General features: G+C 45.1%; 1 protein-coding gene across 6 annotated transcripts in view; it reads left to right on the top strand.

Annotated features, from left to right (window-relative positions):
* LOC118399501 (thyroid hormone receptor beta) overlaps positions 1-12,814 on the top strand; it is a 160,444-nt gene that overhangs the window by 81,421 nt on the left and 66,209 nt on the right. The window lies entirely within an intron of this gene.

The following is a 12,814-nucleotide window of genomic DNA, read 5'->3' as shown; positions in this document are numbered from 1 at the left end:
AATGCTCAGACAGCTAGCCAGCGTCCAACACCTCAAACACACACACACACAGCATGCCAGGGTCTCCTCAGCTCTGCCAATACAGAGAGGAAAGAGGAGACCACAGCCGTCAGCTTCACTTCAGCCCCTTTCCTCGGCCTCAGCTAAACAGCACACACACATGGTCAGAAATGGAATTAATGACTTAGCCCTTTTTATGGAAGCAGTACATTTGATTCTAAGTTGTCTGAAGGTGAGCCAGTTAGTAGAGCTAACAGTGTGTCTGGCTTCAGACCAAGGTCTGTTCTTTTGCTGAATGAACTCGGCATGTTCAGGTGTGAACCATGGGTTGGCTCTTTCATTCTTCATAGGAGCATGTTTGTCAGATACGTTGATAAACATACTAGAAAAAGGTTCAAGAGCAAGTTAGAATGGTGAAGGTCATGTCAAGTGTTAAGTTTCTCTTAGTGATAAAGGTGTGGTTTAGTTTTAGGCAACTTTGTGTTTCTGACAGACTATAGAGGACAGTGATCACTGAGGTCCACGAGTTGAGTATTTGAGGGTTATTTCTAAGTATGAGATGAATCAGAGTTGAGAGTACATTGTAACGAGTGGGCTCAGAAATCAGTTGGACTAAGCTCAGATCAATATATGCTGATTTAAGACGATCAGACAAAGGAGTAAGCCAATCGAGATTCAGATCCCACAATTACAGAATAAATGGAACAGAGTCAAATGTCGTTTCCCTGTGTTTGATACCGTTCCATTTATTCCACTCCAGCCATTACAATGAGCCCGTCCTCCTATAGCTCATCCCACCAGCCTCCTCTGGTGTGTGTGCCTAAATTAGTATCTGGTCTATGCTTTCTAAGAACCATATGGGGCCTGTTCAGGAATGGGGAAACATTACAGAACGATCAGATAGAAATGTTTGCAACAAACATGAATGTAGAATAGGTAACAGGTACCATGCCAGCTCTAGTCATTACATCTCCATCTGCAATGTACGTTTTGAAGTTTGAACTATTCATCTCACTGAATACAATATACCCCCTGGTGTGCTGGATTAACACACACACACACACACACACACACACACACACACACACACACACACACACACACACACACACACACACACACACACACACACACACACACACACACACTGGCTGGGTGGCTGGGTCAGGCAGTTCTCAGTCTCTGAAAGATGAGACCTGCCAAGCCAACTTCCTTATTCAGACCTGGACAACTACCTAGAGAACATTAGAGGCCCGGGCTACTACCTAGAGAACAATAGAGGCCCGGACTACTACCTAGAGAACATTAGACCTGGGCTACTCACCAAATAGCACCCGTTACCTGTAGTGCACTACTTTTTACCAGGGCCTACAGGTCCGTTACAGACACAGGTCTAGTCTAGGGAGTCTGGAAAGGGCGTTTCCAACTTCAAGAACCTGATTATTTTTGGAGTTATTTAGGTATACCTGAGAGGAGTTGGTCACATTACTAAACATGAATGATCAAGAATTACCACTTTATTACTATTTAATTCACTTAGTATCCATCTCTAGGGAAATCTCTGTGATCGGCAGTCTGCTGTAATTCTGTTAACCACAACTTTCAAGTTGTGCTCTTTCGCAACACTCTGCATGGTTTCTCTGTACACTGCATGAGGCGACTGTAGGGTTTTGGTGACCAGGGAAAACAGAGTGTGCGTGCCTATTGGTTTAGCTTCATCTTAATGTAATATGATAAGGCTCCCAAACAAAAAGTGGCTCAGATTCTTTTATCAGCCAAATGATTTTGAATGAAAACAACATCTGGTGGCCTTTGTGTGTGTGCATGTGTGTGTGTGTTTGTGTGCCTTTATTATGGTATGTCTACGTTGTCATGATGATCGAGGCCATATTAAATAACACAATTAAACCCGAGCTTGGAAAATGAACTATCAGAACAAAACAAGACTTCTGCTCGTTGTGAAATGTTTTGTGTGACTAAGCTCCAAGTTTGCTATCAAAAGGCCATCTTAGATAGGGGTACAACAGGCTGTTATGAACTGAGAATACAGACACCAGTTGGTATGTTTATTTCATTCATTTCATGGTGCATAATGACATTTTGCACTAATGACTAAATAATGACTCCAAAGGCAGACACCATGAACCTAAGGTAACTATAGGCCTAGCTACTTTGGTGCCATTTTTAACATTTATTTTACCCCCTTTTTCCTCCCCAATTTCATGGTATCCAATTGTTAGTAGCTACTATCTTGTCTCATCGCTGCAACTCCCGGTCGGGATTGGGAGAGACAAAGGTTGAAGGTCATGCGTCCTCCGATACACAACCTATCCAAGCCGCACTGCTTCTTAACACGCCGCGCATCCAACCCGGAAGCCAGCCGCACCAATGTGTCGGAGGAAACACTGTGCCCGGCCCGCCACAGGAGTCACTATCCCTACCGGCCAAGCCCTCCCTAACCCGGATGACGCTATGCCGATTGTGCGTCGCCCCACGGACCTCCCGTCACGACAGAGCCTGGGCGCGAACCCAGAGTCTCTGGTGGCACAGCAGTACAGCGCCCTTAACCACTGCGCCACCCGGGAGGCCCTTTGGTTGGGTATAATTGTGTTCCTGTCCTGAGACTCTGTGGGGTATGTTTCTGTATGTGAACAGAGCCCCAGGACCAGCATGCTTAGGGGACTCTCTCTCTCTCTCTCTCTCAGCACGGTTGCTGAGATACGGGCAATGTTTATTTTTCGATAGATATATTGGTAGCCTATCCAGAACATTTCAAAACCTTCAGTCAATCTCCAGAGATTTTATCCTGCTGCACACATTTCTAAATGAATAAATAAGTCCAATAAATGGAAAACAGCACTGATCAGCAGTTTTTTTATGGTATGATGACTAGATGTGTTTTATTTTTACTAAATGTCTTGTTAGGTCACAGTATTTAATAAACTTCAAAGCTCAAGATGATTTGATTGACAGTTCTGGTCGCTTAGTGATGGACGTTAGTCCAGCTTCAGAAGCCTTATTCCTTTACAGACAGATAAAATGCCTGTTCATATCTCCTGAGAAGGTTTCCAGTTGGCATTTAATAATCCGTAATGTAGCCTATCCTAACAGACAGACAAACAAACATGCCGTAGCTGAGGCACTTTCAAGGAGCCACCTTCCGTTATGTCTGAAAAGGGTTAAAGGCTAATTTCATATTATGAGGCAAAAATGAAGAGTAGGCTATCCCATGATCACAAGACTGTCACGAAGATACTGTACCTCTATCCCTGCAACACCGCTGCCATGAATAGGCTAGGATATTCTACATGCAACAGACCAAAGAATGAACACACATTTGCATCATTAGCTAACAGACAGAGCAGGCAGGCCAGAGCGAGAGAGAGGCCGGCGAGAGGGAGAGAGAGGAGGGGTGGCAGGCCAGCGCGAGGGAGTAGAGAGGAGGGGTGGAAGGCTAGGGCAAGGGAGAGAGAGGAGGGGTGGAAGGCCAGCGCGAGGGAGTAGAGAGGAAGGGTGGAAGGCTTGCACGAGGAAGAGAGAGGAGGGGTGGCAGGCCAGCGTGAAGGACAGAGAGGAGGGGTGTCAGGCCAGCGCGAGGGAGAGAGAGGAGGGGTGGCAGGCCAGCGCGAGGGAGAGAGAGGAAGGGTGGAAGGCTAGCACGAGGGAGAGAGAGGAGGGGTGTCAGGCCAGCGCGAGGGAGAGAGAGGAGGGGTGGCAGGCCAGCGCGAGGGAGAGAGAGGAGGGGTGGCAGGCCAGCGCGAGGGAGAGAGAGGAGGGGTGGCAGGCCAGCGCGAGGGAGAGAGAGGAAGGGTGGAAGGCTAGCACGAGGGAGAGAGAGGAGGGGTGGAAGGTTAGCACGAGGAAGAGAGAGGAAGGGTGGAAGGCTAGCACGAGGAAGAGAGAGTATGGGTGGAAGGCCAGCGTGAGGGAGAGGCCAGCGTGAGGGAGAGAGAGGAGGGGTGGCAGGCCAGCAGGAGGGATTAGAGAGGAGGGGTGGAAGGCCAGCGTGAGGGACAGAGAGGAGGGGTGGAAGGCCAGCACGAGGGAGAGAGAGGAGGGGTGGAAGGCTTGCGCGAGGGATTCGAGAGGAGATGTGGAAGGCTTGCGCGAGGGAGAGAGAGGAGGTGTGGCAGGCCACCGTGAGGGATGGAGAGGAGGGGTGGAAGGCCAGCGCGAGGGAGAGAGAGGAGGGGTGGAAGACTAGCGCAAGGGAGAGAGAGGAGGTGTGGCAGGCCACAGTGAGGGACAGAGAGGAGGGGTGGAAGGCTAGCATGAGGGAGAGAGAGGGGTGGCAGGCCAGCATGAGGGAAAGAGAGGAGGGATGGCAGGCCAGCGCGAGGGAGAGAGAGGAGGGTTGGCAGGTTAGCGTGAGGGAGAGAGAGGAGGGGTGGCAGGCCAGCGCGAGGGAGAGAGAGGAAGGGTGGCAGGCCAGCGCAAGGGAGAGAGGGGAGGGGTGGCAGGCCAGCGCAAGGGAGAGAGAGGAGGGGTGGAAGGCCAGCGCGAGGGAGAGAGGGGAGGGGTGCGAGGTAGAGAGAGGAGGGGTGTGCAGAAACATGCTCATATGTTTTGGTGATCTGCATCTCTGCAATGCCTTGTCTTGAATGCCTTGCAAATTCACCAAAGTAGCCTAAAGTTTGCCTCTTCCTCTCTGGTTCATCTCTGTTTTTTTTTAAATTACACAACTTTCCCAGGCCTTTATAGCCTATCATCTATAACACAGAAAATAATATGTTATGTGATAACTGCACTGTCAGTTATAAATGTTTCTTAACATTAAGGATACCAACTTCGTTTTAACGTCTTAATATCTGTGGATATCTGTGCGTGGGGTGTCATGTTGGCATGAATGTCTCAGGAGACAGGCACAGGAATGCATAATAGGGTTTTTTATTAAGCCAAAATTACGGCGTGCCGTGTAAAGGCAGGGGGACGAAGACCAAACAATCACGTAACAAAACACAGGGTAGAAACCCAAAATAAAAGAGCGAGGAGTACCTTGAATAAATCGCACGCGCACAGTGATTAACACACGGAACGAGACCCGTAATCATCTGCGCAATCCACAACAGCACGAAAGCCAAAACACACAGCACAGGTACTCACACGCACTAATGGACATTGTAACAATAATGGACAGCCCAATGGAAACCAAAGGGCACACTTATACAAGTACTAATCAGTGGGAATAAGGGCCAGGTGTGCGTAATGAAAGTTCCGGAGGGATCCGTGACATGGGGATAGCGGTTAGCTTGTTCTATGACCAAGTTTGGTTTTCTTTTTCATACCAGACTTCAGAGTATTGCTTGTTTCGTCAACAATCAGTTGTTATTGTTATCTGGCATCGATCCTTTTCCCACTTGACTTTATATGGCTCGGCCTCATACCCAGTGAAATGTAAAAGGGATCTTTCTCATGTAAATCACCTTTCTTCAGGAGACACATCTCCGCACTTTCGACAACTCGTGCACAAGCCTATCCCAGCCGTGTGTAGGTCTACAATTTTATCCCTGATGTCCTTACACAGCTCCCTGGTCTTGGCCATTGTGGAGAGGTTTGAGTCTGTTTGATTGAGTGTGTGGACAGGTGTCTTTTATACAGGTAACGAGTTCAAACAGGTGCAGTTAATACAGGTAATGAGTGGAGAACAGGAGGGTTTCTTAAAGAAAAACTAACAGGTCTGTGAGAGCCGGAATTCTTACTGGTTGGTAGGTGATCAAATACTTATGTCATGCAATAAAATGCAAATGAATTACATTCAAATCATACAATGTGATTTTCTGGATTTGTTTTTGATTCTGTCTCTCACTGTTGAAGTGTATCTATGATAAAAAATTACAGACCTCTACATGCTTTGTAAGTAGGAAAAGCTGCAAAATCGGCAGTGCATCAAATACTTGTTCTCCCCACTGTATTTCCGTTAAATCCCATATATTCCTGTTAATTCCCACAGGACGTTTCTACTTCTGAATATTCCCCAAAATGTGCAACCCGAATGCATGGTCACTTTAATAACTATCTACGTGTACATATTAACTCGACACTGGTGCCCCCGCACATTGACTCTGTACCGGTACCCCCTGTATATACAGTTGAAGTCGGGAGTTTACATACACTTAGGTTGGAGTCATTAAAACTTGTTTTTCAACCACTCCACAAATGTATTGTTAACAAACTATAGTTTTGGCAAGTCGGTTAGGACATCTACTTTGTGCATGACACAAGTAATCTTTCCAACAATTGTTTACAGACAGATTATTTCACTTATAATTTACTGTATCACAAGTCCAGTGGGTCAGAAGTTTACATACACTATATTGACTGTGCCTTTAAACAGCTTGGAAAATTCGAGAAAATTATGTCATGGCTTTAGAAGCTTCTGATAGGCTAATTGACAACATTTGAGTCAATTGGAGGCGTACTTGTAGATGTATTTCAAGGCCTACCTTCAAACTCATTGCCTCTTTGCTTGACATCATGGGAAAATCAAAAGAAATCAGCCAAGCCCTCAAAAAAAATGGTGGACCTCCACAAGTCTGGTTCATCCTTGGGAGCAATTTCCAAACACCTGAAAGTACCACGCTCATCTATACAAACAATAGTACGCAAGTATAAACACCATGGGACCACGCAGCCGTCATACCACTCAGGAAGGAGACGCGTTCTGTCTCCTAGAGATGAACATACTTTGGTGCGGAAGGCCACCCGAAACGTTTGACCCAAGTTAAACAATTTAAAGGCAATGCTACCAAATACTAATTGAGTGTAAACTTCTGACCCACTGGGAATGTGATGAAATAAATAAAAGCTGAAATAAATAATTATCTCTATTATTCTGACATTTCACATACTTAAAATGAAGTGGTGATCCTAAATTACCTAAAACAGGGTATTTTTTAATAGGATTGAATGTCAGGAATTGTTAAAACTGAGTTTAAATGTATTTGGCTAAGGTGTATGTAAACCTCCGACTTCAACTGTTGCCCAGACATTGTTATTTACTGCTGCACTTCAATGATTTTTATTCTTATATCTTACTTTTTTTTAGGTATTTTCTTTAAACTGCGTTGTTGGTTAAGGACTTGTAAGTAAGCATTTCACTGTAAGATCTACAACTGTTGTATTCGGTGCATGTGACAAGTAAAATTTGATTTGATTTGAAGTCATTTTTACTGGGTGACTTTTACTTGAGTCATTTTCTATTAATGTATCTTTAGTTTTACTCAAGTATGACAATTGAGTACTTTTTCCACCACTGCCAATACACCGCCTAATTATCTCCCTTGGCGGCTTAACTCACTACTGCTATCAGAAGAAACCTTTTTTGCTTTTCTATCATCTCAATTTGAGCTATTTCTCCAGCTTAATCAAACCCCTGAAATGCCTCCTACAGCAGTATGGGAATCCTTGAAGGCTTATCTAAGGGGCCAAATCGTTTCGTACAGCGCAAGATTAAGGAAATGCAATGAGATAACTGACGGGCTGGGTAACAAATGTATTGATTTAGAGGTCAATTCATGCTTTCATAACATTTACTCATGTCACGACTTCTGGCGAAGTCGATGCCTCGGGCGGTGCTCGGCAGTCGACTTCGCTGGTCTTCTGGCCATCTCCGATCCATTTTTCATTTTCCATTTGTCTTGTCTTGTTTTCCCACACACCTGGTTTTCATTTCCCTCATTATGTGTTGTGTATTTAACCCTCTGTTTCCCCCATGTCTTTGTGTGGTATTGTTTATTCTGTTTATTGTTATGCGCACGTTAGTCTGTTGCTCTGGGTTATGTCAACCCGAATTGTTATTTCGGGTTTATTTTGCCGTGTGCTTTTGGTTCGCCTAAATAAAAGGCTCCGTTGGCTACCTAATATCTGCTCTCCTGTACCTGACTCTCTTACAGCCTTTTACGCATACCTGACAACTCACAATTATACACTTCAGAATCTGCTGGTAATGCTACCTTACTTGACACCATCTTTAAGAACTTAGATATTCCTACAGTTGAACATGGGATAGCGTCTGAATTAGAATAACACTTCTTTGTAGAAGATATTGTGTTGGCAATTAAATCTATACAGTGTGGTAAATCCCTTGGAACAGACAGATTTCCGAGCAAGTTCTTAAAAAAATGATCAGATCAACTCTCTCCTCTCTTCCTTTGCTTATTTGAGGAATCATTCTCCTCTGTCTTTACCCTCAACAATGAGACAAGCATGTATTTAAATTATTCTGAAAATGGGGGGAAAAAAATCTTGAATGTGGTTCATATATGCCAATTTCTTTACTGAATTGTGATAGCCTGCCTTTTTGAGTCCTTCCCTCCATTATCTCTACAGTTCACACTGGTTTCATAAAAAAAATTGTCATTCTTTGTTCAACATCAGACGTCTTTGTAATACACTTTACAATCCCTCTTCATCTGACACTCCAGAGGTATTGTTATCACTTGATGCTGAGAAGGCGTTTGATCGGGTGGAGTGGGATTATCTATTTTATACTCTCAAACAAATTGGAGTCGGTCCCAATTGTATGTCCTGGATCAAAGTCCTTTACTCCTCCCCTATGGCTGCAGTGTGCACAAATAATAACCTTTCATCCTATTTCCATCTTCAACGTGGGACAAGAAGGGTTGTCCTCTATCCCCTCAGCTGTTTGCTATCGCAATTGAGCCTTTAGCCATAGCAATATGTAATAACACCACTATCAAAGGTATTCGAAGACGGGACTTAGAGCATAAAGTCTCACTCAATGCGAATGACTTGCCCTGAAATATACTCTTAAAGACCTAGTAATATTTTACATCAATAGCAGTCAATATTAATCGTCACCTTAATTCAGTCTCATCTGAAAGTTGTAAATTCTTGGTTATCTGCACGATCCCTGGCTAACAAGTTGAATCAGCAATGCAAATTTGGGTTTAATTATTTATTTACTAAATACCTAACTAATCACACAGAATTCCATATACACATAATTAATCATAACTTGATTACAAATTACGTCATAAAGGAAAACGTCCCTGGCGGGCGGAACAGATTTGACAGCTTGTTACACAAAAGAAAAGGGCCTGGGTTTGAGTGAAAGAGCGGGAAGACCGAGTAACAAAGGAAGAAGCTGTGCTATCGTAAATACAGTATCTTATGAATTCTAAATTACCGCCCATTTGGAAAAGGAAAATGCAATAAATATTTACTCTGAGCTGCAGTTCAGTAGGTTGGTGGTAGATGGAAGGCCGTGTTGCCAAACTGAGTGCTTTGTCCTTTGAAGAATGTCTCTGGTGGTCAATTGGATATGTTGTAGTAACGTTGTTGTGTGATAGACGGGATACTCTGTCTGTTCTTTCCTAACCCTCGTTTGCAGCTGCTGTTGCTAACTCAACGGCTCGGAGGTATCACGTCTGTAGTGAATAAGAGTTCAAAGTTCATGCCATTCGCAACCAAAGTTGGCTTCGTTCTGTAGTTATTATCTGAACCATTCTGACATCGGACCGTCGTCCTCACATCCTCGGAACAGTAGGTTGTATTGTTGTCAAGGCTTTATACAGGAAGGGAGAGGAGGGCGTGTTTGAAAAGTTTTATAGCCCATGTCCCTTCACAGGGGCGGGCCACTGATTGAGCAGAGCCCTAACCTTATGAAAACCCAAATCTCACATTTTAGAAGCTAAAATCAAATTTCATCCCATCACGAATAATTTCATATTCAAACATTTAAATTGAACAACAATTCCATGTGAATAATACCTAGGATAGGGTAAGTAAGGGTAAGTAATCCTTCTCACCCCCCCTCCCCCCTTCTCCCCCAAAAAAAAAAAAAAAAATATTTAGATGCAAGTGGCTGTTCCACTGGATGTCATAAGGTGTATCCACCAATTTGTAAGTAGCTCTGGATAAGAGCGTCTGCTAAATGACTTAAATGTAAATGTAAATGAATCCGATAACTCTGATGTGTAGACTTTCCACTGTAGAGTTTATGTCATCTTATCATTGATGAGAATGTCTCAGATGACAACCGAACTGACATCATATTCATTAAGTACCACCGCATATGTTCAATTGGTCGGATTACCAGAATATAGTTCATTTCCCCCATCCTGATGTTCCCAGAATCTCTATGTTAACCAAGGGATTTGCAGATGTAACATCAGTAGGGTGGAGAGAGGAAAAAGGGGGGAATCCTCTTCCCATTGATTCTTAAGATGTAAGCATCTTGGGACATGCCCAAAATTGACAGATTTCTGGATATCATTTTTTGTGTATTTTTCTAAGTTACTGGAGAGACCTATAAAACCTCCTGCCTTCATTGCATTACTGGGAGTGGCACCACTGGAGGCCCCTCTAAACAGTTCTATAGAGTGGCACCACAGGAGGCCCCTCTAAACAGTTCTATAGAGTGGCACCACAGGAGGCCCCTCTAAACAGTTCTATGGAGTGGCATCACAGGAGGCCCCTCTAAACAGTTCTATAGAGTGGCACCACAGGAGGCCCCTCTAAACAGTTCTATGGAGTGGCATCACAGGAGGCTCCTCTAAACAGTTCTATAGAGTGGCACCACAGGAGGCCCCTCTAAACAGTTCTATGGAGTGGCATCACAGGAGGCCCCTCTAAACAGTTATATGGATTGGCATCACAGGAGGCCCCTCTAAACAGTTCTATGGAGTGGCACCACAGGAGGGCCCTCTAAACAGTTCTATGGATTGGCATCACAGGAGGCCCCTCTAAACAGTTCTATGGAGTGGCACCACAGGAGGGCCCTCTAAACAGTTCTATGGATTGGCATCACAGGAGGCCCCTCTAAACAGTTCTATGGAGTGGCACCACAGGAGGGCCCTCTAAACAGTTCTATGGAGTGGAATCACAGGAGGGCCCTCAAAACAGTTCTATGGAGTGGAATCACAGGAGGGCCCTCAAAACAGTTCTATGTAGTGGCACCACAGGAGGGCCCTCTAAACAGTTCTATGGAGTGGCACCACAGGAGGCTCCTCTAAACAGTTCTATGGAGTGGCATCACAGGAGGGCCCTCTAAACAGTTCTATGGAGTGGAATCACAGGAGGGCCCTCAAAACAGTTCTATGTAGTGGCACCACAGGAGGGCCCTCTAAACAGTTCTATGGAGTGGCACCACAGGAGGGCCCTCTAAACAGTTCTATGTAGTGGCATCACAGGAGGGCCCTCTAAACAGTTCTATGGAGTGGCACCACAGGAGGGCCCTCAAAACAGTTCTATGGAGTGGAATCACAGGAGGGCCCTCTAAACAGTTCTATGGAGTAGCATCACAGGAGGGCCCTCTAAACAGTTCTATGGAGTGGCACCACAGGAGGCTCCTCTAAACAGTTCTATGGAGTAGCATCACAGGAGGCTCCTCTAAACAGTTCTATGGAGTGGCACCACAGGAGGCTCCTCTAAACAGTTCTATGGAGTGGCATCACAGGAGGGCCCTCTAAACAGTTCTATGGAGTGGCATCACAGGAGGGCCCGCTAAACAGTTCTATGGAGTGGCACCACAGGAGGCCCCTCTAAACAGTTCTATGGAGTAGCATCACAGGAGGCTCCTCTAAACAGTTCTATGGAGTGGCATCACAGGAGGCCCCTCTAAACAGTTCTATGGAGTAGCATCACAGGAGGCTCCTCTAAACAGTTCTATGGAGTGGCATCACAGGAGGCTCCTCTAAACAGTTCTATGGAGTGGCACCACAGGAGGCCCCTCTAAACAGTTCTATGGAGTAGCATCACAGGAGGCTCCTCTAAACAGTTCTATGGAGTGGCATCACAGGAGGGCCCTCTAAACAGTTCTATGGAGTGGCACCACAGGAGGCCCCTCTAAACAGTTCTATGTAGTGGCATCACAGGAGGCTCCTCTAAACAGTTCTATGGAGTGGCATCACAGGAGGGCCCTCTAAACAGTTCTATGGAGTGGCACCACAGGAGGCTCCTCTAAACAGTTCTATGTAGTGGCACCACAGGAGGCTCCTCTAAACAGTTCTATGGAGTGGCACCACAGGAGGCCCCTCTAAACAGTTCTATGTAGTGGCATCACAGGAGGCTCCTCTAAACAGTTCTATGGAGTGGCATCACAGGAGGCTCCTCTAAACAGTTCTATGGAGTGGCACCACAGGAGGCTCCTCTAAACAGTTCTATGTAGTGGCACCACAGGAGGCTCCTCTAAACAGTTCTATGGAGTGGCATCACAGGAGGGCCCTCTAAACAGTTCTATGGAGTGGCATCACAGGAGGGCCCTCTAAACAGTTCTATGGAGTGGCATCACAGGAGGCTCCTCTAAACAGTTCTATGGAGTAGCATCACAGGAGGCTCCTCTAAACAGTTCTATGGAGTGGCATCACAGGAGGGCTATACAGACTATAATGATGAGTCCTAAAAGTGTCCCCTGTGATAAAACGTATTGCTGAATGTTAGACTGTGTCCAAGGGTTTTAAAACAGAGGTTGCCGTATGCATGTAAACAATATCACCAAAAAACAATACAGGGAGAAGCGTTGCTCGAACAATCTTTCTCCTATTTTAATACTAAGGCATGATTTATTTCGATATATAAAAAAATCTTGGATCTTAGCTGCTTAGTCAGATTTTCTATATGCGTTACGAAGGACATCTTGTCATCAATCCAGACACCCAGGTACTTATATTGAGAAACAGGCTCAATTTGGACTCCATTTATAGCCAAATATGCAGGTCCTCAGGGTCAACATTTTGTGACCTAGACAACAGCATGAGCCTGGTTTCACTTGTATTGTAGATGAAGCCACAGTAGACTATTGAGACACACTCTCTGTCCTAATTTGCATAAAACAGGCAGGCATGCAAGGTGT

The sequence above is a fragment of the Oncorhynchus keta genome, chromosome 20, assembly GCF_023373465.1.
Source record: "Oncorhynchus keta strain PuntledgeMale-10-30-2019 chromosome 20, Oket_V2, whole genome shotgun sequence".
In the NCBI taxonomy this organism is placed as follows: Eukaryota; Metazoa; Chordata; class Actinopteri; order Salmoniformes; family Salmonidae; genus Oncorhynchus; species Oncorhynchus keta.
This window is presented reverse-complemented; position numbering and strand designations above follow the sequence as displayed.